Below are 13817 nucleotides of genomic sequence, written 5' to 3' on the forward strand. Positions count from 1 at the left end.
AAGACGCTTCTCTCTAGGTCCTTAACTTAATCACATCTTCCGCCATATAAAATAATATTCACAGGTTCTAGGATTGGGATATGGACATATATTTTAGGGGGCTACCCTTCAGCCCACTCCAGAGGCATTTGCCAATTCTGGGACAATTGCAGAGTCTTAGCACAGGATCCTCCACAATGGACAGTTGTTCCAGTGTCGGTGGTGGTTTTGGACAAGTCTGTGCTGAAAGTGACCTTTGCAGTAGGTGGTTTTCCATTTCAGGTAATGGAAGGTTCACGTTTTATTCTGATGATGTGAATGCATGTAGGGTCAGAGGGCCTTTTGTCTGGACCCAGGGTGTGAAGAGGAAGCACCTGGGAGCAGTGGCATGAACCTGAGCTTGGGGAATCCTCCGTCCGACTCCCTCACTGTGTGTCCTTGGGTAATGCCTTCATCTCTCTGAGCCTCTCTTTCTTCAGCTAACACGTAGTGACAATATGTCATTTTGTCAACATGGTAAGTGTCATTTTGACAGATTCTTGTGAGGGCTAGAATGCAGAGTGCCTGGAATAGTAAATCATAGTGTTTATTATTATCACAAAAGCAGAAGGTCAGTCATAATTATTTGTTTTCCTCATTTCTCCTTGGGATTCTGCTAGTCCGGGTCTTTAAACCCAGGTTAGAGAATAAAAGAGATCTGGATGTGGAAGACATGTCCCCATTGTGGAGTCGAGGGACCACGGGCCTGGGACGCTGTGACTACCCATAGTCAGTCATTCACCTTACCTGGGACTTAATGACCCCATGAATATTTCTTTTACCTCTTGGGGCACCGCAGCCGTGGCTGGCATGCTTTCTGTGGTATGTAAATATGTTTTAATTAAAGCCCTTTGGAAAGAAGCTAAGAGCCTAAAAGTCTCTTGTGCCTCAAGGCAAGTGCCAGAAACCGGAGCTGGGAATCACTAATAAACAAGGCTAGAGGTTTGATTCTCTAGAGGGTTCCCATCTGGAGTTGGCGTCCTCATCTCCCATTTCAAATCTGGCTCAGCATTACCAGGTGTGTGCCAATGGCAGAAGCCTGGGTGAATCCTGGTGTGGGTATGACGGGCAACACTAGTGAATTCTGAGCCTGGAGCATGGTTTTTTTTTTTTTTTTTTTTTTTTTTGCGGTACGCGGGCCTCTCACTGTTGTGGCCTCTCCCGTTGCGGAGCACAGGCTCAGGACGCGCAGGCTCAGCGGCCATGGCTCACGGGCCCAGCCGCTCCGCGGCATGTGGGATCCTCCCGGACCGGGGCACGAACCCGCGTCCCCTGCATCGGCAGGCAGACTCCCAACCACTGCGCCACCGGGGAAGCCCAGCGTGGGTTTTTTTAAAGCTGGCATTTTGTGAGTGCACTTGATGGGAGCTGTAAGCACATTGATTCCTTGATTCATTCATTCATTTAACAACTATTTTTTTTTTTTTTTTAACAACTATTTTTTGAGCACCAATTTGCACCAGGTACTGTTCTAGGAACTGGCACACAGATCTGGGAGGAGTCAGGTTGGTCTCTGTTTTTTTCCCTTTGAGCTCAGTCCTGCATCATCTTAACAAGACAGAGTCTTTAAGGAAAAGGGGCCACAAACATTCCTGAGGCCTGGGCAAGCCACTCACCTGGAAAGTGGCTTCATATAAGGATAATGACCAGAGGATGTGCTAAAAACTATCTGTGTTTCCTCATTTAATCCTCATGGGAATTGAAATTGCTTTTATGTTCATTTCACAAGTGTAGAAAGTGAGGCTTAGCGAGGGTAAGTGGCTTTCTCAAAGACACATATCTGGGAAGTAGTGAGCCCAGGATTTAACCCAAGGCAGCCTGACTCAGGAGCCTGCACAGCTAAATACCATGCTGTACTCCTCGTAGCGAAGTCACAGACCATCTGAGTAGCTGGGGAGAGGCAGAGGACGGAGCTAGTTTGATTCATGGCCTTGGGAGAGGCTTTGGTTATGATATCACAGGGTTCTTTCCCTCTCTGTGTGCAGAAGTTTTTTTTCTCATTCTGGTTCCTGTGCATGTCATAATAATAAAGACAGTTAATGATTACACAGATTGCACTATTTTGTTTTTTAAAAAATGTATTTATTTGGCCGCGCCAGGTCTTAGTTGTGGCATGCAGGATCTAGTTCCCTGATCGAACCTGGTCCCCCTGCATTGGGAGCGCGGAGTCTTAAATCGCTGGACCACCAGGGAAGTCCCTGGATTGAACTAGTTTGGACTCAGTGCTAGAAGTTGTAGAATCCGAAAATTAGAAGAAAATTAGAAGTATATGTATTATAATATTGTATATTATATGTGTTTCTCAGATTGTGGGTTGCAACCAGGTAGTGCATTTAAGTCCCACTTAAGAAATATATTGTCACTCCAAATCATGAGCATATTTTTCTCTCTTTTCTTCTAGAAGCTTTATTGTTTTACCTTTCATGTATAAATCAATGATCCAGCTGGTATCAATTTTGATCTATGAGGCAAGGGTCAAATTTCACTTTTTTCTGTATGGGTGTCTGGTTGACCTAGCATAATTCAAATGACAGTATGGTTGTGGATCTGCTTCTTGACATTTTCTATTCCACTGATCATTTTCTAGCTTGGTGCCAATACCACACTGTTTTAATCACTGTATCTTTGTAATAAGTCGTGCTATGTGGCATGTAAGTCCTTCAGTTTTGTTCTCCATCAAGATTGTCATGACTTTATTGGCCTTCGCATCTCTATATAAATTGTAGAATTAGATTGTCAACTTCCATCTACACATACACAAACACACAACCTGCTGGACTTTTTATTATGATTGTGATGAATCTGTTCTACAATTTGGGGAGAAATGACATCTTAACAATATTGAGTCTTCTAATCCATGAACATCGTTTATCCCTTCATTTATTTATGTATTCCTTAATTTCCCTCAATAATGCTGTATTCATTTGCTAGGGCTGCCATAACAAAATACCACAGATGGGATGGCTTACACAGCCGAAACTTATTTTCTCACAGGTATGGAGGCTAGCAGTCTAGGGTCAAGGTGTTGGAGGTTTGATTTCTTCTACGGCCTCTCTTCTTGGCTTCCTGCTGTGTCCTCACATGGTCTTTCCTCTGTGTGTGTCTGTATCCCCATCACCTTTTCTGATAAGGACACTGGGGATATTGGACTAGGGCCCACCCATATGTTCTTTTTACCTTAATTACCTCTTTAAAGGCCCCTCTTTAAAGGGGCTTAGGACTTCAACACATGAATTTGGTGGGGGATGCAATTTAGCCCATAACAAATGTCTTATGGTTTCATGTATAGAGGTTTTGTATGTCTTTCATTCAACTTATCCCTAGATATTTTATATTTTTTAAAATTATCATAAGTAGTATTTAAAATTTTTTACATACTATTTGATTATTGCTAGTATATCGAATTATACTTGATTTTTGTATACTGACCTTTTATCCAACAGCCTTGCTAAATTCACATATGAATTCTAATAGATTAGCTGTAGCTTTTTTGGATGTTTCTATCCACACAATTATGTTATCTGCAAATACTGATAATGTTATTTCTTCCCTTTTCCTTCCCTTCCAATCTTTATACTCCCTCTTCTGCCTCCTTGTTTCCCCTTTATTGTGCTGGCAAGAGCCTCCAATAGGACGTTGAATAGGAGTGGTGATATTGGACTTCTTTGTCTTTTTTCTGAACTCAGGGAAAAACATTCACGATTTCACCATTAAGTATGTATAGGGTCCGCTGTTTCTGTAGATACATGTTATCAAATTAAGAAGATTCCTTTTTAGTCGTAGTTTGTTGAGAACGTTTCTCACAGACTCAAAGCGTGGAAAGGCGAGCCACAGGTAGGAGATAATATCTGTAACACATTTATTTGATGAAGGACTGATATCCAGGAATTAAAAAGCTCCTAAAAATCAAAAGAAAAGATAGCTTAATCAATTGAAAGAGGGCAAAACCCCAAACTAAACAAAACGAAAATGAGACTAGGTAATTCACAAAAAAGGGATATCCCCGTAGCATAAGTTTACCTTAGTAGATGATTATAGCATCCTCATTCATAATGGCCCCAAACCGGACACATTCACATTGTTCATCAATAGTAGAATGGATAAATAAATTGTGGTTTTCATACAATGGGTAGTTTTCATCCAAAGCCCTCAAGATCCCTCTGGACTTTTCTCATAGATGATATATGCTCCATTCCACTGAGATGCTGGGAATGATATTGGGTAGGTGAGGGGGAGAAAAGCCCTCTCCGTTGTTTGTCTTGCATGGAGCAGGTATTAAAAGACTGTAGCTATGATTGCCATGTGGTCTACAGCCTAGGGCCTGAGGAGCGAGTCACCACAGCCAGAAGTCATAAACCAAGGCTTTTGGAAAAAAATTTAATGGCCCCTATTCATTTGGTTTATGGAATTATGAAGAATTCAGGTTAAGTGATGTTAACTTCCTCTGGGTTCTCAAGGTAGTGGTGGTTACTACTTAGAACAAAACAAGCTATGCACTGCCCACTCACTCACATCCCTGTTAGCTTTATGAGACCAAGTGTGGAAGGAAATTCACAGTGAGGGATGTGGATGGAGTGGGGCTACTGGAATGGCCTCTAAGGATACATAATATAGTAAAGCATTAAGTTTCTATTAATAACTTTTCAGATACTACCCTGCTAGAAACCACTCTGGTGTCTGTGTTTGCTTTTCAGGGTGCAAGGGTTGAGGGGGAGGGTGGAAATGGGAAATCATGGGCTTGTTATGAAATTAGAGCCCACCCTTGGTGTCAGGGTGTGTGTGTGGGGGCCCTGTTTAGCCCCCCACCCCTACCCAGGGCATCAGAATTCCCAAGAGGGAGGTGTGGAGACATGTAAGTACTAACCTTCCAGGTAGGAATTCCAGGAGGGCTTTGTAAGGCAAGAGCAGCTGCTCTAAACAGAGTCAGACTGTCTCCTCTCCAAGAGCTGGGAAGAAGGACCAGAGGAAACTGTAGCCCAGAGAAGGGGACCCAAGCATGTCTTGTTTGAAGCCGCACAGCTGGGTCCTGGCAGGTTCTAGGCTAGACGCCATGATTCCTTGCACTCTAGACCAGGGATCTTTCCAGTAAACTACCCCAGCTTTGAATCCTCTACTGACTGGCTTTGAGGATGGGGAATTTGCATCCTACTGCCAGCTCCACGACTTGTTCCCAATCTCCGGTCGGTGTCCAAGTTTGAGGACTCCAGTGCGATGGAGGACTGGAGTGTGCAGCTCACAGGAATACAGAAGCCGCCGTTAGCAGACGCCTCTGACATGCCAGGCACCACACTAGGCTCCCGGGCATCTCCCACGGCACGCATTATTTTATTTGTTCTTCACCCAAATACTATGATGGGAGTCTTCCTATTTCCATTGTCATAAGAAGGAGCTAAGCCACACATTCAGCATCAGTCAGCCGACAGGTGGCAGAGCTGGAGTTAAAATGAGCCAATTCTCCTCAATTACCCTGCAAATGAGAATATTAAAGAGAAACTGAGTCCTGACATCTCTCTGAGGCTTTGGAAAAGCTGTTAGGACTCAGCTGGACTGGGACATCTGTCCACTTGGGAGAAACGGGGCTACCCCATGGGGAACCCTATGTCCTGTGGCTGCCATGCCCTAGGGTTAGGGTGGTGTGTCGTGGGAAGGTACTAAGTGGCCCTGACTCCAGGGCTGAGGACCTGGATGTTCTCTTTCTCTTGGTTCCAGGAGCTGTGACCTCACCTTGTACCACCAGCTGTGGCGAGCAGTGAGGTGAGTCCAATTGGACCCTGAGTGCAGCCCCCCGATGGTCGATCCTGGAGGCCAGGTGGGTGCTGGATGGATGTCTGTAGTTACCAGGGCCCAGCATTTGAGGGTTCCTGAGTGCAACTCACTGAGGTGATACTGGGAAGTCTCTCAGGTGCCTCAAGGCTGGTTGTTGGGCATCTGAGGAGAAGGGCTCGTCCATGGGGGCAGAGAGCCTGGCCTCGGCAGACAGCCTCTGTTCTCCCCAGGAAGGGGCTGGGCCACCACGCCGCGTCCTGCTGCCCAGCCGTCCCCTCGGCCCCACCTCCACCTTATATAATGGCACATTATACAACATTGCAAAGCAGGTGGTATTTTTAAAGACAGCAAGTGAGCATTTTTTTGGCCTAAATTTGGGAATGAAACAGATGGATTTTTAAGACTCTGGGCTTTTCCTATGAATAGTAACCCTTGTTCTCCTCTGCTTTTAAACACCAGTTTCAAGACCACCTCTAGCAACCAATCAGCACTCTATTTAATTATAACAAAATTCTTAGCTCTGTCTGCTGCTGCTCGGACAAGTGGGGGGCACTGGATCAATTTCTGGAGCCAGGCAGACTTGCCAACAACAATTTTCTTTTTCCCAGAGGGCCTCGGAGGCCAGCAGCAGGTTCCAAGCCCTTCCTCTTCTGCCCCCTCGGCGTGGGCTCCCTGACAGCGAGTTTGAAAAGGGTTACAGAGAGGCAGATAAATGCTAGGCTTGTTGCAGCCTTCCTGACAGTGCAGACCCCCGCGCCAGTGAGCTCATGCCTGCCTCATTACACTTGGTGCCAGATTTTTTCCATTAACAGGTAATTGAGTAGAAACTAAAATAAGCGAAGTTTGTTTCATCCCTTGGATTTTCTTGCTGGGGTTTAAAAGAAAAACACTTTAGCTTCGTTAGTGGAGGAGTGTCCTTGAAAACGTATTTATGTTTTCCAAGTGATTTGTCGCTTGGTAGGTGTAATGAGCCCGTTCCCCCGGCCTCTCCCTTCTTGTTTTTATTCTTTAAGGGCCATAATATTCAGAGAATAGGTTTCCTGGACCCCTGGCTGTCTGACACCCTGTTTTAAGAGTGGATGGTGGGTGGGAGGGAGGGAGACGCAAGAGGGAAGAGGTATGGGAACATATGTATATGTATAACTGATTCACTTTGTTATACAGCAGAAACTAACACACCATTGTAAAGCAATTATACTCCAATAAAGATGTTAAAAAAAGAGTGGATGATGAGGTATGTTCCGTTCATGGTAGAGAACTAATTTTTCTCTCTCCGCTCTCTCTAGTGCATTCCCACCACCGCGTGCACGCGCACACACACGCACACACACACACGCACACACACACCCACCCCTGGAAAACCACCCATAGAAGCCTGTTGATCACACAGCCTCAGCCTGCAACCTACAGAGCCCAGGGGGCAGGTGCCCCCAGGCCAGCCCCGCCCCCGTCTCTGTGCCCTGCGCCTGCGCATGAGCTCCAGGTGGATGACGTCGCCGGCTGCCGGAAGCAAAGCGAGGTTTGGTCTCCTTTTCTCTCTTTGCGGCTTTCTTTATGTGTGCCCAGCCCAGGTTCTAATTTCACAATTTGCTATTCCAGGAACAGATGTTGTGTGAGCCCTGAGGTCTCCAGTCTTCCTGTTTCCCATCTCGCCGGGCTCCTATCTCAGCTGGTCTATTTTCAGCTTCGAGAAGATTCCTCATCACTGCCCAGACGCAAGTTGTCCATTAGGGTTGGAGCTTGGATGGTGTGAGTGTGTGTAGTACTTGAAATCCAGAGAGAGAGACAGAGGGAGACAGAGAAGGGGGCACGGCCTCCATACTTAGGAGTCTTCATCTCCATTTTACCTGGAGCACCAGAGAATCACGGCTTTATTTCCATCGTGAACCCTTTGTAAATTCTGGTGAGTGCGAATGCCCATCACCGCCCCCACCCGCATACACACACACATGCACAAATGTATATGCTTGATTACAAACAACAGGCTGCATATGTTTTCAGTAGTTAATGAGCCCCGGTGGCCCTCAGGATAAGAATCACTACAGCAGGCAGGCAGGGCCAATGAAGCAATGTCATTAAAGCAATTTTTTTTTCTAGAATTTTCCCTCCTCCACACACCTGACATAGAAGTCTGTGAAGGAAAGACAGCGCCAGAAATTTGTGACTCTGGATGAACAAACTTAGCTCTGGCATTCTACCAGTAATAATAACCATAGCTAACATTTTTACGTCTCTGCTTTGTGCCAGTGCGGGGTGTCCTTCTAACAGGGATGGTGCAGATTAGGTCCCTGCCCACCCAGAGCTAACATTCCAGGGGAGGGTGGGGAGACACACAATAACCAAGTAAACAAAAGGGCCCCTTGAGATTTCAATAAGTGCCGAAGGGAAATAAACCCGGTGACATGCTGCGTAAGAGCCTCCAAGCATTTAGGAGGGCCCCTCAGGGAGGTGCTGTGTCATCTGAGGCCTGAAAGTTGATAAGTTTTTCTACGTCTGTCTCACTCTAGGTGCCTGACTTTGCATCCCCACAGCCTCCCAAAGCTCTCTTAGCAGCTCCATTTCACAGATGAGCACACTGAGGCCCAGAGCGACTTGCCTGGGGCCATGCGAGTGAGGGAACCAGATCTGGAGCCAGGCCTCTCAGGCAGATCCCTGAGCCTGTGTTCTTCCTTTTTTTTTTTTTTTAATAGCTTTATTGAAGTATAATTTAAATACCAGAAAACTCACTTGTTTTAAGTGTACAACTCAATGACTTTGAGGAAATTTACAGAGTTGTGCAACCTTCACCACAATTCAATTTTAGAACGTTCTCATCACCCCAGAAAGGTCCCGCTTGCTCATTTGCAGTCACACCCTGTTCCCACGCCCAGCCCCGGGCAACTGCTCATCTACTTTCTCTCTGTGTAGAGTTGCCTTTTCTTCACATTTCCTATACATGGAGTCATACATTATATAGTCTTTTGTGTCTGGCTTCTTTTATTTAGCACAGTGCTTCTCAACCTTTCTTTCATTAGCATCCATACCTTCCCCAAGGGGAAAAATTATATTTAATTAAAATTCTCCCTGAAGACAGAAATTAAGTACTAAGGATTTTGTCAGGTAGGGTTGAACTTTGGAACGCCACAAGCTATTGTAATAGCTAAGAATTTTTTGCCCCCAACTTTCTCCCTTTTATTTTAGGGCTTATATCCTCCGGCGGAGAATGTAAGATTTAGTGTAATATTAGGATTTGTTTGTTTGTTTTTTGGCCGTGCCACATGGCATGTGGAATCTTAGTTCCCTGACCAGGGATCAAACCCGCATCCCCTGCATTGGAAGCGTGGAGCCTTAACCGCTGGACCACCAGGAAAGTCCCAGCATAATGTTGTTGAGGTCCATCCTTGTGCTTTCCTCTTGATCGTGTGTAGTATTTCATTGTATGGACTTGCTGCATTTTGTTTATCCATTCTCCAGTTAATGGGCTTCGGGGTTGTTTCCACTTTTTGGCTATCAAAGTCTTTGCCTTTAAACACCATACTGAATCCCTCAGCCCGCTCCCCATTTGAGGAAGAGCCCTTGGGCATCTCAGTGCTGCTTTGGGAAGATGAAATCACCCTCATTATCTCAGGTTCCCCATCCGTAGACTGGAGGTAATAATCCTTAGGCCACAGGATTGCCATGGCAAGGATCTACTGCCACTGCCTAGTAGATGGCAGCAGCTCAGCGTATGTCAGTGACCCTGCCCACCCCCTCATCCTTTCCGTGGGGAAAGGTGACCCCTTTGAAATCTCCCCCGCTGTGTTCCTTCCAGCTCCAGCTTCAATCTGTGTCTCCACGGATTATGTAATGTCTGACATTATTATTTCCTCCTTTTTCTCTTGTGTTATTCAGGTCAAACCCAACATTGTTCCTTAACAGGAATCTCAAGTATTTCTTTCCTCCTAGCACTTGTCTTCTGGTCTCAGCCCTTGACACATTTCCATGGACCAATTGATTTCATCTGCTTCTAAGAAACTAGGCCTCCTGCAGGGGACTGGGGGGAGGGTAGTGCATGCGGATGCTGCAGTAAAATGAGCACTGGACTGCGAGTCCAGAGGCCGTGCTTCAGACCAGCTGGGCCGAGTGGCCCAGGCCCAACCCCAGATGCATTTGTATTAACTTCTCCTTCCGCAAAAGGTATCCTCGTTAAACGGGCTGGCCTCACAGGGTCATGAGGAGCAAATAAGAAAGACCCTGGGGGCGCGGTGGTTGAGAGTCCGCCTGCCGGTGCAGGGGACACGGGTTCGTGCCCCGGTACGGGAAGATCCCACATGCCGCGGAGTGGCTGGGCCCGTGAGCCATGGCTGCTGGGCCTGTGCATCCGGAGCCTGTGCTCCGTGGCGGGAGAGGCCACAGCAGTGAGAGGCCCGCGTACTGCAAAAAAAAAAAAAAAAAAAGTCAGAAATTGACTTGGAAAGTGCCTTGTAGATGGTGAGGCTGTTGAGAAAAACAAAGACTGTGGTATGTCCCCACTGTTGTTGGGGACCAGCCTGTGATGCTCTCCTGTTTGGGGGCCGTGGGCAGGGGGAGAGAGATGTGCATGTCCAGTGCCCAGGGTCTCAGGCTCCTGCTGCTGCCCCTTAAGACCTGAAACAATTCCACGCGAGCGTTGGGCCCAGTGTGTTGGGGAGGAGGGGCGTTGTAGAACTGGCCTGAGCGGGCCTCGCCCTGCAGGGAGTGTGCACCCCTGTAGACTCCTAGGCCTCGAGGGCCGAGGGAATGCCCAGAGAGAGGCAGACGGGCAGCAGCCGTGTCCCCTGCACACTTCGGTTTTCACCCCATTTCGGGCCTCTTTGTCCTCACCCCACCCCCCTCCTCTCCTGCCACTTTCCTGTTTTCCATTGACCAGACCTGGGTGGTGGGGAGCCAGCTGGGTTTGTGTCCTTTGGGTCAAAAAGGATACTTCCTGGGAACCAGTTGAGCAGAGCGGTTAAGAGGGAGGACTCTGGAGTCAGCCTGGCTGGGTGTGAAGCCCCGGTGGTGTGGTTTCCTGGCTGGGCCTGTTGGCCAAGTTAAGGAACTTCTCCAAGCCTTGTTTCCTCAGCCATAATGTGGAACTAAGACACTGCCTACCTCCAGGAGGCTCAGATGAGAAGTGCTTGGGTCGACCTTTGACACTTGGGGTCTCTTCCATGAACACGGGCTATTATTACTGCTCTTGTTGCCCTGTGTTCCATGGGGCAGGAGAGAGAAGAGCCCCGACCAGGTGCAGTCATCTAGGAGGAAGAAGACAGTGGCCTGCATGGTGTGTTTTTGGAAGGCCACCAGACTCAGATTTGCTCCCAAGGCCTGAGACACCCCATGGAATCGTTCAGTGTGGCCCTGAGGACCTTTCAGTCTCCCCAGTCCCCTGTTCAAGTGCAGACACCCCACAGGAGGGCTGACAGCTTCAGCCTTCTCAGCAGAGGCCCAGAGAAAGGGGCCTTGTGAGGGCACAGGTGGGCTCAAGGAAGGTGACGTCACCAGAGCCTGGAACTTGGCCCTCTGACCCCCAGTCCTGAGCCCAGCGTGAGGGTCCACTTTTTGGCCTTGAATTATCCTGATTAAAGGCAGACATTGGAAAAGATTGTTCATAAAAGGTCTTGGAATTGAAAATGATTTATTTTCCTAATGCAATATATTTTTTTTGAGTGAGAAACAGAAAAGAGGGGATGGGTGGATGAATGTGTGAATATGGGGTCAAGAAACTCAGAAGCACTCATGCTTTCATACAGTTTGTCTTCAAAGCCACGCACCATTCCATCTCTTCTCCCACTTGTTTCAGAGGGAAAGTGACTGGGTCTAGTGACCGAGGGGCTGGGCCAGACCACCCTGCAACCAGTGTACTGGTAAATGTTTAAGTAATGCTTCAGGGGGGAAAAGCCCTGATTTGTAGCATTTGCCAATTTCTATGGTGTAATTACTCTACCATGGCCAATTTTAATCTATCCACGTGACACCATTACATATGGAGTTAGAAACAGATGCCCAGAAGCATACCATTATACAATATTCCCATCATACAGCTACAGTAGATATACATCACCACAAGGGCATAGATAATGGTAAAATAAGTGATGCTTTGAGTGTTTATCACCTTTGCTGTTAATATAATTTATCTGGTTCTAAGTTTATACAACTTAATTTTAAAAAACTGGCTCTTGGCACACAGAGGGACAAACGTGAAGTGTACAAGCTAAGAAGAGAAGCCTCAGGAGAAACCAATCCTTCTGACATCCTGACCTTGGACTCCCAGCCTCCAGAGCTGTGGAAAAAAATACATCTGTGTTGTTTAAGCGGGAAAAAAAAAAAAAAACTGGCTTGCAAAATTACTGGAAATCAGGTCTCCCAAGCCAGTGTGTGCTGGATCCAGCATACTACTGCCTCCACCCCAAGGCCAATAGAAGCCCTTGGAAAGTTCTTCAGACCAGCTCTGAAGCCTTCCCCTGGCTGGTCTCTGAAGCATCCACACTGCAGGTCCAGCCAGGATGGCTGCCCTGTTGTCAGCCCTTAGAGTTCTGAGCAAAATGGGAAGTTGCCAACTTATGAAAGTATCCTTTGTCGTGCACCATCGCCTCCAAGGAAGCTGGGTTTGTCCTGTCTGAGCCTGGACTGCTTCAGAAAGAGGATTCAAAGATACCCAATTTTCAGCCTATTCGATACTTGAGAAAATTCTACCACCTCTCACAAAGGGACGTTCCTGTGAAAGGAAAAGTGCTCGTAAGTCCAAAGAAATCAGTGTGGGGAATTCTGGTTTCCTTCAGGGATACTGAAGAGAAATTCCAGAGGCCAGACCTATTCTCCTGACTTACTGTCAGGGCAGCGGGGCGCTATGGGTACACCCCCCGCCCCCCCAGAACAAGAAGCCAGGTCAGGGCTGAGGCCCCCTGCAGGCTTGGGACCCCCTTGCTCCCAGGACCTGTGCTGGACCTGGCTGGAGAGCTGGGCGGCAGGGAGCCGTTCCTTTCAGAGGGCTGCCCCGCCTCGCCCAGGGCTCCCCTGGGCTCCAGCTGCTCCAGGGGCGCCCACCAGAGCATTATCCGGGAAGAAAGGCATCGGGCTGAAAGAGCGGCATCCGCTTTCAGCAGGAGCCCCTCTGCTGCCCCAACGCCTGCCTGGCTCCTGGCCCTGGGCCATTGTGGAAGGACAAAGCTGACACACACAACAATCCCACGACAATCTCCTCTCAGCCCTTTCTTCTTTATTATTGTTATGATTACCTTTCAAACACTGCAGCTTCTTGGGCTCGTTATCTCTGCTGAGGCCTTTGGCCAAAGTTCCTGGGAGCCACCTGTCCCTCCCCTGCACCCCCTTCGCCCTCCCAGGCCCAGCTTCACTGCTGTCTCTTTGACAAAATACATAAAACCAATACGGGTCGGTTAACATACATGACATCTTTAAACTTTAATCCCTTTACCCTCTCTCGACGCGGCGGGCTGGCCTCTGTAGAGGTGCCCGTGCATTGTTCCCTGTCAAAGCCTTCTTGAGTGGGTCTCCCACTGAGCAACTTTTGTGTGAGTCAAATCAAGATTATAGGTAGCAGAGAAGAGAAGGCCGAGAAGAGAAGGTTAGCCCCTCATTTAAGACTTTAAGAAAAATCTACCAGCGGGGGCCAGTCGGAGTGGGTAACGCACATGAAAGACCAAGTCCAAGCTGGGTCGCCTGTGTCACAAGAGGAGTTTTTCAGGGAGAAGCACACAAAACACGCATTGTCGTGGTCGCACACAGAGACATAAATTTAGGAACATGTTTGCCCTTCGCCTGAACATAGTTAGCTCTGATAATGAGGAACAATGAGCCCGAACGAAACCTCCTGGATTGAGTTAGAGCTTGGCACTTGCTCATTTTCCCACAAAAGTGGCTTCTCTCTTCCTCCCCGTCTTAACTCCTGCCCAGGGCCAAATGACCCTCTGCCACCCTCCGCTGTCCTCCGGCACCCTTGCTTGGTGGAATGGGGGACAGGTCAGTTGTCCAACAGGAGGACAGAGGACCTCTGCGTCTTAGCTGGCTCTTCCACATTGGAGAAGAATCCTTTG

The sequence above is a fragment of the Monodon monoceros genome, unplaced genomic scaffold (genome assembly GCF_005190385.1).
Source record: "Monodon monoceros isolate NGI ecotype Baffin Bay Population unplaced genomic scaffold, NGI_Narwhal_1 Super_Scaffold_4, whole genome shotgun sequence".
Classification (NCBI taxonomy): Eukaryota; Metazoa; Chordata; class Mammalia; order Artiodactyla; family Monodontidae; genus Monodon; species Monodon monoceros.